The sequence below is a fragment of the Odocoileus virginianus genome, chromosome 2 (genome assembly GCF_023699985.2).
Source record: "Odocoileus virginianus isolate 20LAN1187 ecotype Illinois chromosome 2, Ovbor_1.2, whole genome shotgun sequence".
Taxonomy (NCBI): Eukaryota; Metazoa; Chordata; class Mammalia; order Artiodactyla; family Cervidae; genus Odocoileus; species Odocoileus virginianus.
This window is the reverse complement of record NC_069675.1, coordinates 830,025-847,549: the sequence shown is the minus strand read 5'-3', so window position 1 is coordinate 847,549 and position 17,525 is coordinate 830,025. Positions and strand designations below refer to the sequence as shown.

Below are 17,525 nucleotides of genomic sequence, written 5' to 3'. Positions count from 1 at the left end.
TGGTGGCTCAGTGGCGAAGAATCCACCTGGGATGCAGAAGATGGGGATTCAATCCCACAGGGGTCAAGAAGATCCCCTGGAGAAGGAAATGGCAACCCACTTCAGAATTATTGCCTGGAGAATCCCATGAACAGAGGAACCCGGTGGACTACAGTCCATGGGGTCACAAAAGAGTCAGACACAACTTAGCAATTAAACAACAACAAAAAGGCAAACAGATGCCCGAGTCTTCTCGATGAGGGAGACTGCCAGCCACCTTGCCTTGCCACGTATACAAAGCATGTGTGCCCTGTTTTCCAAGCAAGGGTTAATAAGAAATAATGACTAAACATTTCTTTGCCAAATCCACAAAACACAGTCTCAGCCCCAAGACCAAATGGTTTCAATTCTCTGCTCCCTCGCCTCCTTCCTGCCTTCAAGATAATCCCAGGGGACAGGCTGTGCAAAGAGCAGGTTCGAAAGCTTCAGGACTCACTCCTCCCACAGCCCACAGACAAAGCTGCTCTGTTTTTCTTAGGATAACCTTGCCGCACTTCTCACTTCTGTTCTGTGTCACCTTGAATGTTTCTTTATGTTGTGATCACTCCCAGGGCAAAGGTCCAGTGTTTCTTCATGGAGGGCCATCACCAAGGCTCCTGAGTTACCCGGGGACTCGCCCGTTCTCCTGACCAGAGAATGACCAGGATACCAGGGCCAGCCCGGAGCTGGACAGAGTCTCTTATGCAGAAGGTTGGCGTGGGGAGGGGGGTGGTCTCTCTCTCCCTCTTTTTGCAGAACTTTCCAGATATCTTCCACTACCCCCAACCTGGCCTTTTCTGTTGGGGTTTCCCGACACTGGTTTTAGTTGTTACTGAAGCCAGTTTTCCCTTAATGCTTTCTTAGCTTCTTCTCTGTCACTCCGTGGACTCAGCTTCTGAGCCTCAATTTCCTCACCTGTAAAGGATGGTTACGGTGCTGCTTCTTGAAGTCATCGGCAAGGAGAATGAGGCTGGGAGTGGGAAGACCTGACTCTGGGCCTGGCATGTGCTAAATGCTCAGGAAGCAACATCACTCATGGTGAGAACTGGAAAACTCAAGAGTAAGTGCCGTCTGATTGAGTCTTCTTGGTTTGCACTGAAGGACCACGGTCCCGAAACGGAAACCTCGTTTTCCGAGGCTGCTCAGGCATGTGCAGGCACAGCTGGGGTTAGGAGTCCCATCTCCTGAAGACTGTCTCTGTTCACCAGGCTGCTCAAAGGCCTGATGCTGTACTTCCTCTTCATATTCCCGGGGCTTCCAGGCCAAAGTCTCAGCAGTGACATTGCCCAGGTGAGGATGAAGTGAGGGGAAAATTGGGTTCAACTTGATGCATATTTTACACTCAAGAGACACTTCTTTTTGTTTTTGTTCTGGTTTGTTTTTTGTTTTTGTTTTGTTTTTTTACTTCTAATCACAATTATCAACTCAACTTCTTAAGAATGAAATATGGCAAAGTGTTTATGGAGCTAACTTCTCCTCCTGAGAAACAATGAGGGCAATAATGACAATCATAATTTAAGAAAGGCCATCCAGGTCAAGTGCAGGGACTGTCTAGACTCAGATGTTCCCTCGCGGTCCTGGACACGAGGTGTCAGTAGAAGGACCTGGCCTTTCCTCCCAGAACCAATCCACTAAGGACAAGGCCCCAAAAATGCCATTCCCCTAGCAGCCCATCAGGACTCAGACTAATTACCTGCGACCCTCATCCTCACTGGTCTCCAAACTATTTATATTTTCAATTAAGTCATTCCCTCAAGACAACAAATGCCAAATGCTGACAACACTGCGCGTCCTCACTGTGCCCTTCAGAGCTCTAAGGCAGACTGGGGGCTGTGCTAACGCAGCGGCAGTGTTGCTTCCGTCCGTCCCTCTGCACTCGGGGCATCACACGGAATCCCACCCTTTCACAGCTCCCATGGTGCCAGGCTACCCAGCCTTCACCAGCCTCCTCTATCAAATCTGATGACAATCCTCAAGGACAGGTCCTGTCACCATCCTCACTTCACCAAGAAAAGATCCTCAGGTTTTAAAACAGCAGAGCCTGTGTGGCAACGGATTGGCGTTGGAATTTTCAACCCCTCCCACCCCCCATCTCCAGGAGGGGTTGGAGACCGAGTTCACTTATGTCACCAATGGTCAGCTCCAGCTTACCCACGTGATGAAACCCCAGATGAAACCTGAAACGTCAAGGCTAGGGGGCTTCCAGGTGGGCAAATATGCACTGGGAGGGTGGCACACCCTGATGCCATTGGGACAGAAACTTCTGTACCTGCCACCCTGCCCTCCCACCGCGCCCCCACCCAGATCTTGCTGCCCTGCACATCTCTTGATTGGGTTGCTCTTTATCTTTTCTAAGAAGATGGTGACCTAGATGGATGGGATGTGGGGGTGGTGAGAGGGAGGCCCAAGAGGAAGGTATGTATACACACCGCCACTCCCCTTGTGGCTCCGCTGGTAAAGAACCCGCCTGCAGTGTGGGGGACCTGGGTTTGATCCCTGGGTTGGGAAGAGCCCCTGGAGAAGGGAAAGGCTACACACTCCAGTATTCTGGCCTGGAGAATGCCATGGACTGTATAGTCCATGGGGTTGCTAAGAGTCGGACACGGCTGAGCGACTTTCATTTTCACTTTCATGTTTATAGCTGCTTCACTTCATTATATAGCAGCAACTAACTCAGCATTGTTGTAAAGCAACTATATATCCCAATTTTTTTAAAGAATAAAATGAAGCTAAGATCTCCTTTCTCCCTGCAAAGATGAAAGAAAATGAGTAAGTTCTAATGAGGTGCATGAACCTAGAGCCTTTTATACAGAGTGAAGTCAGAAAGAGAAAGACAAAGATTGTATATTGACACATATATACAAAATCTAGAAAGACGGTACCAATGATCCTACATTCAGGGCAGTGAAGGAGACACAGATCTAAAGAGCAGACTTTTGGATTCAGTGAGAGGAGAAGGTGGGAAGATTTGAGAGAATATCATTCAACCGTATACATTACCATATGTAAAATAGATAGCCAAAGGACGTTTAATGTAAGATGCAGGGAACCCAAGGTGGGGAGGGAGGTGAAACGGGGTTTCAGGAGAGAGGGACACAATGCCTACAGCCAATTCATGTTGATGTATAGCAAAAACCATCACAATATTGTAAAGTAATTATCTGCCAATCTAAATAGATAAGTTCCTTTAAAAAACATTTTTAAATGAAAGAAAGCAATGATTGTAAGTATAGCCTTTTCCTGAACAGTCTGAGTTACTCTAACAAATTATAGAAACTGAAGGAGGGTCACGGACCCCCCGGGTCGTTATCACACTGCGAGTAGCTTGGGGACTCAGAACTTCAACTTGTGTCCGAAGCGGTGGGTGGGACTGTGGAACTGAGCCACAAACCTGTAGGGTTTGCACTAGCAGAACATCGGAATCGATGAGAATTGTGGGTGCACAGGTGGCGGCAAAGAATTTGCGCTGGAACGGATGTGCCCTCCACCCCTCCAAGCCCCTGGGTGAAGGACCCCGTCCCGTTCCCTAGCGTCTTTCTTTTGAGGGTTTTGTTGGGGGGTGGTTGTTTGGGGTTCTTTTGTTTGTTTGTTTGGCCAAACTGCATGGCTTTCAGGATCTTAGTTCCCCAACCAGGGATCATAGCCAGTCCTCAGCAGTGAAAGTAGAGAGTCCTAACCACTGGGCCACCGGGGAATTCCCTCCCTAGCCCCTTTTTCATCAGCTTCCAATCGCACATCTGCTTTTTGATCCAGTCACAACCACCACACACCTCCTGAAGTTCAGAGAAGTCCTCCTTGTATTCAGTACGTGTGGTCACTCAGTGGTGTCCGGCTCTTTGCAGTGCTATAGACAGCAGCCCTCCAGGCTCCTCTCTCCATGGGACTCTCCAGGCAAGAATACTGGAGTGGGCTGCCATTTCTTCCTCCAGGGGATCTTCCCGACCCAGGGATCAACCCCATGTTTCCTGTGTCTCCTGCATTGGCAGGCGGATTCTTTACCACCGAACCACCAAGGACGGATCACAGGTAAGTTCATCACTGAGGAGCAGGTGGTCTGAATTTCTGCAGGCTGAAATTCACAGTGGAAAATTCAAAAAGGAGTAATCTGCCCTCTCCACAAATACATAGAGTTCTCAGTGGGCATAAAGTATCATGCCCAAACTGGAGCATTTGGAAGCACAATTTTCAAAGACTCACCATCAGTAAGTCTGCCATGTGAGAACTCACCGTCAGTTCTCACATGGGCAGAACACATGTGAACACATATTAGAGATATGTATGCCTGATTATGACCACTAAAAAAATTGTTGCACAAGTGTTTCATGGATTATAGGCATCAGTGATTAGAGACACAAGGAGCGTGCACCCACTTTGAAAGGTTCATTTGCCCAAAATGACTCCCCAATCTCACTGTTATTGCATGTTGTCGATAGGGTTGGCAGGCCCATAAATCAAGTTTCCCTTTCTTTTATTAAACCAGAGACCAGTGATGGGGATTTTATGTTCTTTCCACAAATTTGTTGGGAAAACACCCAGTTTTATTTAAGACCTTTTTTTTTTTCAAACTTTCGAAACCCAGCATGTGATTCTGTATCTTGTTCTTCTAACTCAACACATAAAGTTCCCCGTGTCCCTAATGTTCCCGTCTCCCCAACAAAACCGGACTGAAGTTTCCTCCAACAATAACAGTCATTGCAAGTTTATATTTTCAAATGACTTTCCCACACATGGCCCTTTTCATTTTCTTTCCAGAGTTGGAAGACTGCTGTAATCTTCTTTTTTTAAATATGAGAACACCAAACCCTTGAACAGAAGAGCAAATACGTATTGAACACGTGTTCAGGGACCTTCCTGGTGGTACAGTGGATAAGAATCTGCCTGCCAATGCCGGGGGCGCAGGTTCTATCCCTGGTCCCAGAAGATCCACGTGCCCCAGGGTAACTAACGCCTGTGGGGCACACCCACTGAGCCTGCACTCTGGAGTCCACCCCCGTGGTGCAACCATTGAAACCCTTGCCTAGAAGCCGTGTCCACAGGAGGAGCCCAGGCACCTCAGCTCACCACTCGGAGTAGCCCCCACTCACCGCAAATAGAGAAAGCCCGAGTACACAGTGAAGACCTCCAAAAATGAGTAAGTCGGAACTTACTTTACCATGTGTAAAACAGATGGCCAGTGGGAATTTGATGTAGGATGCAGGGAACCCAAACCAGGGCTCTCTAACAAGCTAGAGGGGAGGGATGGGGAGGGAGCTGGAAGGGAGGTTCGAGAGGGAGGGGACATACGTACACCTACGGCTGATTCATGTTGATGTTTGGCAGAAAATAACAAAACTCTGTAAGGCAACTATCAGTTAAATTTTTTTCTTTAAAAAAAAGGAAAAAAGAGCTTTAAAAAGCATGGGCATAAGGCATTTCTATGTATTTCCCCATGGGGCCCTTTCAACGCCTTAAAAACGCCAGTGCTATCAGTAACCCACTTCACAGATGAGGACACTGAGACTTAAGGAAGCCAAGGAGATTACAGCAAGGGAACGGCTGAGCCAGGAGTCTCACCCCAGGAGCACAAAGCCATGTCCACGGGCTCCCTGCCCAAGACCTCTCCTCCGTGGGCACCCTTTCAGGGTGTAAGCTCTGAAGGAAGCCCCACCCTTCCTTCTTCCCTAGGGACAGCGCAACAGGTCTTGACTCAGTGGCAGCAAGAGACATCAGCTGTATCTCTGTCAGCTTCTTCTCTGCCCCAGCTTCCTTCCTAAGATTTTCCCTTATGAGGCTGTGGGGTCAAGGTTGGCAAGCAACAATGCCTCCTTAGACCCCTGCCCTCCTCCCATCTCGGGCTTCCCAGGTGGTGCAACTGGTAAAGAACTCTCCTGCCAATGCAGGAGACATAAAAGACGCAGTTTCAATCCCTGGGTGGGGAAGATCCCTTGGAAGAGGGCATGGCAACCCTCTCCAGTATTCTTACCTGGAGAATCCCCATGGACAGAGGAGACTGGCGGGCTATGTTCCATGGGGTCACAAAGAGTTGGACAGAACTGAAGCGATTTAGCATGCACACTCCTCCCATCTCCAACTTTCTCCTGGTTCCACTCCCTTTCCTGTCTTTCCTGCTGCAAGGATCACCCTTCCCAGCCTCCTTCTCTAGCTCCTCCCATGCCCAGAGGTCCCATCCCTTCCCCTCCCATGAACACCACACTCACCGCCATCTCTTCTGCTCCTGCCCCTACGTGGAAACTGCAGGTTTCCAGGGGATCAGGCCAAAACCTTCAAGTTGCCATATGTTTGACCTCATTACTGGGTACACAGTATGGATCCAGTAAATATTTGTTAAATTGAATCATAAACCCATAAAGAGAAAGAACTAATGGTTTCAAAGAATAAGGCACTGAAACCACTAATAATAGCAGAATGAGAACGATTAACATTCCAGGCAGCATACTCAGTATTGAACCTGCTTTTACCTATTTAAGCTTCACCAAAATGTTACAACAGATGTCATTCTTACTCCCATTTTGCAACTGAGACGGCAAGGTTCCAAGAGGTCTAGTTTGCCCGAGCATGCTAAGCCCCTTCAATCATGACTGACTCTTTGCAACCGTATGGACTGCAGCCTACCAGGCTCCTCTGTCCATGGGATTCTCCAGGCAAGAATACTGGAGTGGGTTGCCGTGTCTTCCTACAGGGGATCTTCCTGACCCAGGAATCAAACCTGTGTCTCTTATGTCTTCGGCATTGGCAGGCAGGTTCTTTACCACCAGTGCCGCCCGGGAAGCCCAAGGTGACATAAACCAGGAGGCGGCACAGCCGTGACCGTGGTTGGCCCTGACTCCAGCCCCTTGGTTTCTCAGCACCATCGCTGTGTGTGGCTCTGGTCAGAGTTTTCCCCTGCTGTCGTGGTCCTCAAGGCCCCGTCTATGAAATAAGGGACCAGCTTTGAACCCCAGACACCAGCTGCTGGAAAGCCCTTTCAGTGTCCCCACTCCAGGCTGGGCCGAGGCCTATGAGCCAGCAGCCCTGCTGGACCCTAGCCTCCTTTCTTGGCTCTCCCTGTCCCTTCTTGCTCTGTCTGGATCTTCTTCCTTCCCTGACTTCCCAGCTGCCTGCCATTCCCGGGATCCTTGAGGGGAACCCAGGCCCTCTCACCCAGCACCTGGAGGAGCCACACTCCCCACGTGACTGTCTCCTGAGGCTCCAAGATGTGACAAGTTCATGGAGAGCCAGTGGAAAGCAGAAGACGGGCCCAGTTTTGCATTTCTTTCCTGCAGAATGAAGCCCAGCTGTCTTAATCCGTTTGGGCTGCTAAATCAGAATCCCATAAACTGAGCAGCTGAAACCAGTGGTCCCCAACCTTCTTGGCACTAGGGACTGGTTTCATGGGAGACAATTTTTCCATGGACTGGGATGAGGTGGGATGGTGTCGGGATGGCTTCAGGATGATTCAAGGGCATTACATTTAATATGCTGCCACTGATCGGAGAGGAGGCAGAGCTTAGGTGGTAATGCAAGCGATGGGGAGTAGTTGTAAATACAGATGAAGCTTCACTCCCTCACCTGCTGCTCACCTCCTGCTGTACTGCCTAATTCCTAACAGGTCATGGACCAGTTGCGGTCCATAGCTGAGTGGTTGGGACCCCCTAGCTTAAACAACAAAAGGGCTTCTCACATGGCAATTAGGGTAAAGAACCTGCCTGCCAATCCAGGAGACACAGGTTCAACCCCTGGGTCAGGACGATCCCTGGAGGAGGAAATGGCAACCACTTCAGTATTCTTACCTGAAACATTCCATGGACAGATGAGCCTGGCGGGCTGTAGCTCATGGGTTCCAAGGAGTAGGACATGACTGAGCAACTGAGCACACACACAGTTATTTCTCACATTTCCGGAGGCTGGAAATCTAAGATCAAGACACGCAGATACAGTGTCTGTAGGAGTCATCCCTGCTTTGCTGTTTTCTGGTCGTAGCCTCAGTGCCTTACAAGGGGGAGAGACAGAAAGACCATCTCTCTGGTGTCTCTTCATTAATGGCACTAACCCCGTTCATGAGGGCTCCACCCTCATGACCTAATCACCCCCCATAGGACCACCTCCTAACACCACGGAATAGGGTGTTTCGGCTCTGAAGCATGCATTTGGAGGGGATATATTCAATTCATAGCCTGGGCAGTTAGGCACTGTTAGTGCTCACTGCCTTGGCACTCAGCTTCTGAGTTAACCCAGAATCTTCCAGGAAAGGTGTCCAGACAGGACAAACCAGAAGTCTCTGCAGATCTAGCCCTGATGGGAGAGAAACAGAACCTCCTGGTATTGGCTGGGAGACCAGAGAGGACTCAGTGAACTGCTCAAGGCTACCCCCACCATATCTCATCTCTGTGTTCATCCCCCAGGAAGCAGGGATTCTTTCGGTGGTATTAAGGACAAGGATGCCAAGAGTCCCCTGCAAATGCAATAGGCCAATAGGATAAGCAGAAATTGGCTTCTTAGAAGCATCAAGGACTTTGAGTGTGGCCTGGGCAACAGGTCGGTTGGGGGAGTCCAATTCTCTCCTCCCAACTCTGCTGCTCTGTCATCCCTGGGAAGGGGGGTGGGAGAGTGGTCTTCATTCATGGAATTTGTCAAAGTATTTGCTCAAAGGGTCATTGTGCAGATCTAAAGAGGAAATCCACTTATAATGTCCAACATAGCTGTTGTCATCATCACCATTACAACCTATCAGAGGCTCTTAGCTCCAATTCTAATTTCACAAATGTGCAGGGTCATTAGTAATAAGCCAGGTGCCTATGACAAATGCTGTCTGAAAACGGAGTTCACTCCAAAGGCTGTCTCCCTCTGCTGGTTCTATCAAAGTTTATCCTCAAGGTTTCACATCAGCATTTGAGATCCCTGCTTTTCTGGAGGCCAAATGCACGAGAGGAGGGACTGGACTGGCACACAGCCTGCATCATTGGAGCCGGGTTTGCCAGTAGGACGTAATCCATCTTGTTTTTTCCATCAACGTCCTCAGGACTAAATTTGTGATTTTTCACTAATGAATGACAGCCAAATAGTACCTGGACCCATGCCTCCTCCAAGATCACATCTCCTATTCCTGCAGTTTCTTTAGGCTGTATTTCTTTGCTTAGTGGAAGTGGGAGTTCTAACTCACCAGGAAAATAAGCTTTGCCTTTGGAGACGATCTGCCTGGAGTTCTGGATTTTTCACTGTCGTCTCTAAGCAAGAAGCAGCTCTGGCCAAGTTCCCCTCTTTAAAGGCATCTGTCCAGACGTGTGTCCCCCAGTCTGGCTCTTAGAGGAGCATGAGGGAAATGGCACGAAGGTCCTGGAAGACACATGGCCTGGGAGCAGGGGTGAGTTTGAGGCTGCAGCACTTCACTCATCTGCTTCATTTGCTGGGTTTTGAGGGGTGTTTCTGTTTCTGTTTGTGGTGTTTTGTTTTGTTTTTGTTTTGCCTTGACAAGTGACTGGTGAGGATCTTAGGTCTCTGACCAGGGATTGAACTTGGGCCTTTATCAGTATAAGCGCTAAATCCTAATTAGTGGATCCACCACTAGGGAATTCTTGAGTTTTAAATAAGAGTGTTAAATGCACACATACATTTTAAAATTCCCACACCCCATCCACTTCTCATTTTACAGGTAATAAATGGGTGACGGGCAGGGGCAGTCTGCACTGGTGACAGTTAAGATACCAGCCCCCAGACCCATAACCAGTGGTCTGAGCACAGTGCTTTACAGCCTTGGGAAAGGACCTCAAACACCTGACCAGGAGCATCTTGGATCAGAGCTGCTCCACAGTGTATTCTTAAAAGTTCGCCAATGTAGAAGAAAAATGTATCTACACCAGTCAAGTCCTCTGACGGCTGCTGTTGTTCATTGCAAAGTCATGTCCCAACTCTTTGCCACCCCTTGGACTGCAACACACCAGTCTCCTCTGTCCTCCACCATCATCCAGAGCTTGTTCAAATTCATGTCCATTGAGTCGGTGATGCCATCTAACCATCTCATCCTCTGTCACCCCCTTTTCCTTTTGCCTTCAATCTTTCCAGCATCAGGGTCTTTTCCAATAAGTTGACTCTTCGCATCAGGTGACCAAAGTATTAGAGCTTCAGCATCAGTCCTTTCAATGAATATTTAGGGCTGATTTCCTTTAGGATTGACTGGTTTGATCTCCTTGCTGTCCAAGGGACTCTCGAGAATCTTCTCCAGCACCACAGTTCGAAAGCATCAATTCTTCGGCACTCCACCTTCTTTAGCTGTGGATTCTGACTTTTTTTGTACCGTCACTTGGAGACCAAAGACCTTTATTAGGTAAACCAGAGAGAGAAAGCAGACCAGGTATCTACAGGCCAGATATTATTCCCAAATGTGTTCATTTGACCTGCACAGCATCATAATTTTTCAAAATTAATATGTTGTCAACACTTAAAGATCAGGCATTTTTGCATTTTAAAAAATCTAGTTTCTCTTGCAGGGGCAGTGGGGCTCAGACCATCTGGCAACCATGACTGTCATTTTTCCACGGTGAAGACCGGCCGGAGCCAAGTGGCTTCATTCCTTCGAGAGGGGTCAAGAGTGCCAAATCCCACACAGCTCCCCATCCCCGACTGACAGCTGCCCTCTGTGCCCACCAGCACCTGTCCGCCTGTTGGGATGTGAGCTCACATCCCAGAAGCAGACTTTGGAGTCTGGTCCTCTCATTACACATCCCTCTCTGGCTTCAGTCCCACATCCTCACCACTATGCCCATCTAGTTGCTCCTTAGAGCAGAAACAGAAAGACAACTTGGGTGAGCATCTAGAATGTAGGCGATGTTATGTTGGCCTCATGGTTCTGTCATGTGATACAGCAGGACAAGGGAGGGAATTGTTGAGTAGATTAATGATGGATTTGTTGGGACTTGCCTGGCAGTCCAGTGGTTAAGACTCCCCATCCTACCCAAATGTCCATCAACAGAGGAATGGATGAAGATGTGGTACATATATACAAAGGAATATTACTCCGCCATTTAAAAGAATGAAATGACACCATTTGCAGCAACATGGATGGGCCTAGAGAGTGTCACACTGAGTGAGGTCAGTCAGCAGAGAAGGGGAAATGTCCTATGACATCCAGGAATCTAAAAAGAAATGACAAAAATGAACTTACAAAACAGGAACAGACTCACAGACTTCGAAAATGAGCTTACGCTTCCCAGAAGGGGAAGGATGAGGGGAAGGGATCACTAGGGAGTTTGGGGTAGACCTGTATACACACTGCTATATTTAAAATGGCTAACCAATAAGGACCTACTGTATAGCACATGGAACTCTGCTCAATGTTATGTGGCAGCCTGGATGAGAGGGGAGTTTGGGGGAGAATGGATGCATATATATGTATGGCTGAGTTCCTTTGCTGTTTACCTGAAACTATTACAACATTGTTGATGGGATATACCACAATACAAAATTAAAAGTTTTTTTAAAAAAGACTCCTCATTTCTAATGCAAGGGGCATGGGTTTGGTCCCTGGTGGAGCAATTAAGATCCCACAAGTTGCAAGGTACAACCAAACAACTAAAAATAATTTTCAAATATTAAAAAAGATGAAGAATTTGTCCTCAGAGCCAGCCCACTTGGGAGTCTCAGATCTGTTTCCAGGCTGGATTTTAACAAAACACAACGTGTTTCCTATCTAATGAGAGTACAATTTCAAGGGAGGGATTATCCAATAAAGTGCTCCAACACTTATCATCCCGAAGAGACAAGACTTCCCCAATGCCAAGGATAAGACATTCCAGTATGAGTGTGGAGGGAGAAACCCTCCCAGAAAACCTTCCTGGCTGGGCATAGGGGGCAAAGAGGCCAGGCAGTGAAAGGGAAAACCTGTCATCACGCACAGTCCTGCAGGAAACCACACAGCCTCCTAGCTATGCCAAGCTTAGATTAACCTATCATGTCCTGAACACACATCAGAAACAAAAGCGGTCTTTGACTTTGCTGCTCCCTTTCTACTTCCTTCCAGCTGTCTTCCATGATACAAGCCCAGAAGTGTGGGATCCAGGCCTCTCTCCTCAGCACCACCCATGGCGACCCCATTCTCTGTGATAAAAACAGTGTTTCTCCTTTGCGTGTGTGCCCTCCTTGGGCATTTTCATTTGCCTTTTCCTAAACACTTCTTGGAAAAAATTCCTTAGTGGGATAAAGCACTATGCATGCCATGACTTAAATGGGTTTTAAGATCTGAGAACCTTGTTGGCATTTGGTGAGGAACTCCAGTAAGAAAAGCAGATAATGGGGGTATCTCAGATTGAAGCATGAGTGGAAGACGGTGAGCCTGGACCCGCGTCTGCTTAGTGGCTTATGTCTCCACTTCCAGTCCACCCCTCAAGGGCTCATCAGAGTCTGAGGGTTTCCCAAATGCGACTTGAAGACCTCTGCAATGAAGTCTTGCCCATATGTGGGGTGAGGGTGTTGGTGGTGATGGTGGTATTGGCACTGGCAGTGTTGGTGACGATGGTGTCTGGTGTGAAATGGTAGTGGTGGTGATGTAAATGTGGATGGAGGCGATGGTGGTGATCGTGATGGCACTGGTGGTCACGGCAGTCACTGGCATGATGGTGTAATTGTAATGGTGGGGGGGGAGAGTGGGTTTTGGGGTGGTAGTAGTGACGGTGATCATGGCGGTGGTATTAGAGTCAGTTGTGACTGTAGTGACCACACTAGTACTGGGGGTTATGATCACAGAGTTGGTGGTGATCTGGTGATGGTGGTGGGGTTGTGTGTGCCATGGCTATGGTGGAGCTGATGCTGTGCTGATCGTGGTAGTGAGCATTGTGATGGTGGTGCTGCCCCATCTGTAGTAACAGACAAAAAAATCGTATTGGAACAAAGGGTTTATTAAAATTACGTCAGTTTTAGGTACTACAGTAAGGAAAATAAGCAGGTAAACACCTGTTGAAAACCATGTTCCTATCTTTTGTTGGAGCCCATCTCTAGCGCTGAAGACCCCTGAGCTGTTCCGGGGTGGGGAGTGGGTCTCAGCAGGCACTGTGACACCCACAACACAGGGCAGCCAGGAAACGCACTCCTGCCTGAGTGAGTGCCTCGTGCCCAAAGGGCAGCCACCATTCAGACATCCCCTCCCTGGAGACAAGGCTTCAGGAGCTGAGCCTGCAACCGTGAGGCAGGAAGAGACGTAACCATGTGTTGAGCTGGGGCAGCAGCCCAGGAACCATGCTGAGGACAGCCTACTTCAGAGGGACCTGCTTCAACAAGGACCAAGGTGGCTGGCAGACTCTCTACCTCACTGTTCTGTGTCCCAAAAAGTAAACACTTATGTATCAGTGTCAACAAGACATAACCTAGCAGCCAAGAAAGGCTCAGCCGTGAAGAAGACTAAGCACAGAAGAACGGGTGCTCTGTGGGGCTGGAGAAGCCTCGAGAGCCCCGTAGACAGCAAGATCCAACCAGTTCATCCTGAAGGAAGTCAACCCTGAGCATTCACTGGAGGGACTGATGCTGAAGCTGAAGCTCCACTACTTTGGCCACCTGATGGGAAGAGCTGACTCATTGGAAAAGGCCCTGATGCTGGGAAAGATAAAAGGCCGGAGGAGAAGGGGATGGCAGAGGATGAGGTGGCTGGATGGCATCATTGACTCAATGGACATGAGTCTAAGCAAACTCCAGGAGATGGTGAAAAACAGGGATAATGAACACTGCAGCCTGGCGTGCTGCAGTCCACGGGGTCACAAAGAGTTGGACACGACTGAGTGGCTGAACAACAAAGCGAGCGACTGAGGCAGCATGCCAGGGCCTTCCACACAAAACTGCACCTGTTAATAATTTTAAGTAGAGCTGGGATTTTTTTGTAATTTGTTTTTATTTCAACTGCTCAGGACAAGGCATGCACCTGGACATAGAATGGGTGCTTCACATTTTGGATGAGGGACTCTGGAGTCTGAACTTGACACAGTTCCCCATGAGTCAACTGCCCTTTAAACCAGAGTTCCCCAGCCACCCGCACCCTCAAGTACAGATATCAGTCCCAGCCTCCATCGCCCACTCCTGAGCCCACTGATTCAAATGCTAATCTCAACTGAAAACACCCACACACACAGCCAGAAATAATGCTTTATCTTAGCATCCCATGGCCAGTCAAGATGACACATAAAATTAACCATCTCACCATCCCTAGGCCATTGAATGCTGCCCAGCTGTTAAAAGAAATTATTTAGATGTGAGAATATTCATGTGGAAAGATGCTCATGAAACATAAATTTAAAAAAAAAGAAACTTGGCCATAAAAATATGTATATTAGTTTTCCTATTGTGTTGTATGAGACGCGCATACATTTATGCTCAAGTGTGAATAGAAAAACATTTGGAAGGATAGTCAACAAATTATTAATCATGGTGAAAGCAAGAGAAGATTTCAGGGTGATTTTTTACTTTATAAATGAAGCTGTTGGTTGATTCTTTTGTTACTAGCATATACTATTTGAAAGTGAAACTTAAAAATTATCCACTGTTTGAAAAATAAATATTGATGTTTGGCTTCACTGAGTGCTATGGACTTAGACACTTATCATAAATAGGGAGGCATTTTTATCTCCAATAAAAAGAGATTATTCATAGCAATTATTGATACATACCTGAACAAAACCCCAAAAATCCTCTTGTACACATGTGTATGGAACAGCTTGGCTTGAAGTCAGAAGGGTGGGATCAAGCCAGTGTCCACAGATGGCGCAGTGGAGATGTTGAAGAACACGGCTTGTTCAGTGGTTAAAATCTTGCTCACTAGATCAAGCTATTAGATACACACAACAGTGATGAATCTTTAAAAAAAAAAAAAAAAAACTCCATCCACCAAGATGCCAGAGAAGTGGACCCTCTAGCCCAGGCTTTACAAGAACATCCATTGGGTGGGAAAACAACGGTAGGTAAGGCTTACTACAGTCTGTATGTTTGCATCCCCTGCAAAATTCATATGTTGAAAACCTCAGGTCCAAGGTGATGGTATAAGGAGAGGGGACTCTGGGGTGATTCGGTCCAGAGGGCAGAGCCCTCACAGATGGGGTCAGTGCCCTCGTAAGGAAGGCCCCACTTCCCTGGTGGCTTGGTGCTAAAGAGTCTGCCTGCAATGCAGGAGACCTGGCTTTGATCCTTGAGTCAGGAAGAGCGCCTGGACAAGGGAACGGCAACCACTCCAGTATTCTCGCCTGGATAATCCCATGGACCCAGGAGCCTGGTGGGCTGCCGTCCACGGGGCCACAAAGAGTCGGACATCACTGACTAACACACACACGCACACAAAGGAAGCCCCACAGAGCTCCTTTGCCCTCGCACCATGTGAGCTCAGGGGAGGCCTCGGCACAGAAGCGCACCCTCCCTGGGCTCGCTGGCGCTCTGCTCTCAGACTGCAGGCTCCAGATCCATGTCTAAGCAGCTCAGGCTGTGCAGCTGCCTTACAACAGCCTGAGTGGACCAAGACAGGGTTCTCTGATGCCCCCAGAAGACAAAGGAACCTCAGAATGTTCTCCAGACACGTGATCTGGCTTCCTCATGCTTGCAGTACAAAAAAATTAGAATAAAATAAAAAACGCAGGAGAAGGTAGATAAACAACAATATATTGAACTATATTCAATATCCTATGAGAAACCGGAATGGAACACAATATGGGAAAGAATGTGTGTGTGTGTGTGTGTGTGTGTGTGTGTGTGTGTGTAACACTGAGTCACTTGGCTGTATAGCAGCAGTTAACACAACACTTGAAATCAACTACACGTCAATACAAATTGTTTTAAGTGCAAGAAAAGCTGCCCTCCACACATAGTGTTGGGGCTTGGACTCAAACACACCAACTCGAAGATGGTTTTGAGACAATTGGGGAAATCTAACTCTGGAGCAGGTGTTCGATGATGAGGAATAGTTGCCAGTTTTTTTACACTGAACAGTAGTTTTCTAGAGCTGTTTTTCCAAAGTCCGTGCGTTTTAGCACTGCACACACATAGCCGTCAGGGTGAAATTGCATGGTGGTACAAAACACCTCGGCAAAGGGCAAGGAAAGAATAATACGGAAATCCAGAGAAATCATACTAGCCACCAGTGCTGAGTGAGAGACGGTCTTTCAGTGTAAACTTCTGTACTCCTTTGGCTATGCAGGGGAACTGCGTGCAAAAGTGTAAGAAGTGGCTGAAGGAAACGCGTCCGAACTGAAGGTGGCGTCTCTTGGAACAGAGAAGAGCCTGGGGCAGTGGGCAGAGAGCCCCGCGTGAGTCGTTGTGCCTCTCACCTCACAGGCAGGGACTTCCCTGGTGGTTCACTGGTTCAAAATCCACCCTCCGCATCAGGGGACGCGGGCTCAATCCCTAGCCAGGGAGCTAAGATCCCTCATGCCAGGAAGCTACCAAGCCTGCGTGCTACACCAGGAGAGAAGCCACAACAAAGAGCCCACCTGCCGCAGCCATGACCTGGTGCCGCCAAAAATAAGTAAATTTTAAAATGAATTAATTTTTAAAAAGCAACCACTTAGGGCAAAAATGACAAAATAGTTCTAATGACCCACTCTGCATGCTGTGATCACAGAGGTTTATGTGTTCTCTATACTTCTGCATATTTTTGAAATTTTTTAAAAATAAAAATATGTCACCTGAAAAAAAAAATGCACAAGTTGAGAGTTATGTTTTATTCCCCAGACTTTCCGAGGATTTCAAACTCAGGACACAGCACCTCAGATAACGCCGAGAAAACTGTTACAAAGAGGCAAAGCCAGGGAGCTAGACCATATAAGTTATTGTTCAGTTGCTCAGTCATGTCCAACTCTTCGCAATTCCATGGACTGCAGCACGCCAGTTCTCCCAGTCCTTCACTATTTCCCCAAGTTTGCTCAAACTCATGTCCACTGAGTTGTTGCTGTCATCCAAACATCTCATCCTCTGTCCTCTCCTTCTCCTCCTGCCTTCAATCTGTCCCAGCATCAGGGTCTTTCCCAATGAGTCAGCTCTTCACAACAGGTGGCCAAAGTATTGGAGTATCAGTTCTTCCAGTGAATATCAGAGTTGATTTCCTTTAGGACTGACTGGTTTGATCTCCAAGTTTTTGCAACAAAGGACTAAGTGTTTGGATGAGTGCTACTAAGGGAAAACCAAGTATCTCAAGTTAAGAAATTTAGCAGTTTTCTATGTCTGGGAAGATGCAAGAGTCTGGGCTCACTGAAGTCATTCCTGTGATTGCACCTCAGCTATCTGGGGCCAGCATCCTGTGCTTTCTCATCCTGAGTCCTCTCAGGGCTCACCATCCCAGTGGTTATAAAGTGAAGGTTTGATGGCTGGAACATCTTTGTTTAATGGTTTGGCAGGTAATATTTTAGTTCTCAAATGGTTTTAAAATAGAAGTCAAAGAATGGTAAAAGCAAGAGCTTGTGGAACTCATGGAAAGAAATATCCCACAGAGACCCGAGAAGCCTGCTCAAGGAGCCAGGAGCAGGAGCCAGGCGCCTGACCTTGCAGGTGACATGGGCTGCGGCTGCCCTGAC

At 47.8% G+C, this 17,525-nt stretch overlaps 1 long non-coding RNA gene across 1 annotated transcript; it reads left to right on the top strand.

Moving 5' to 3' along the window:
* The first annotated feature begins 580 nt into the window (after window positions 1-580).
* LOC110141821 (uncharacterized) lies at window positions 581-5,238 on the top strand. Its single transcript, XR_002315149.2, has 3 exons — window positions 581-729; window positions 942-1,308; window positions 4,771-5,238. It is a non-coding gene; the product is annotated as an uncharacterized lncRNA (long non-coding RNA).
* Window positions 5,239-17,525: the final 12,287 nt, after the last annotated feature.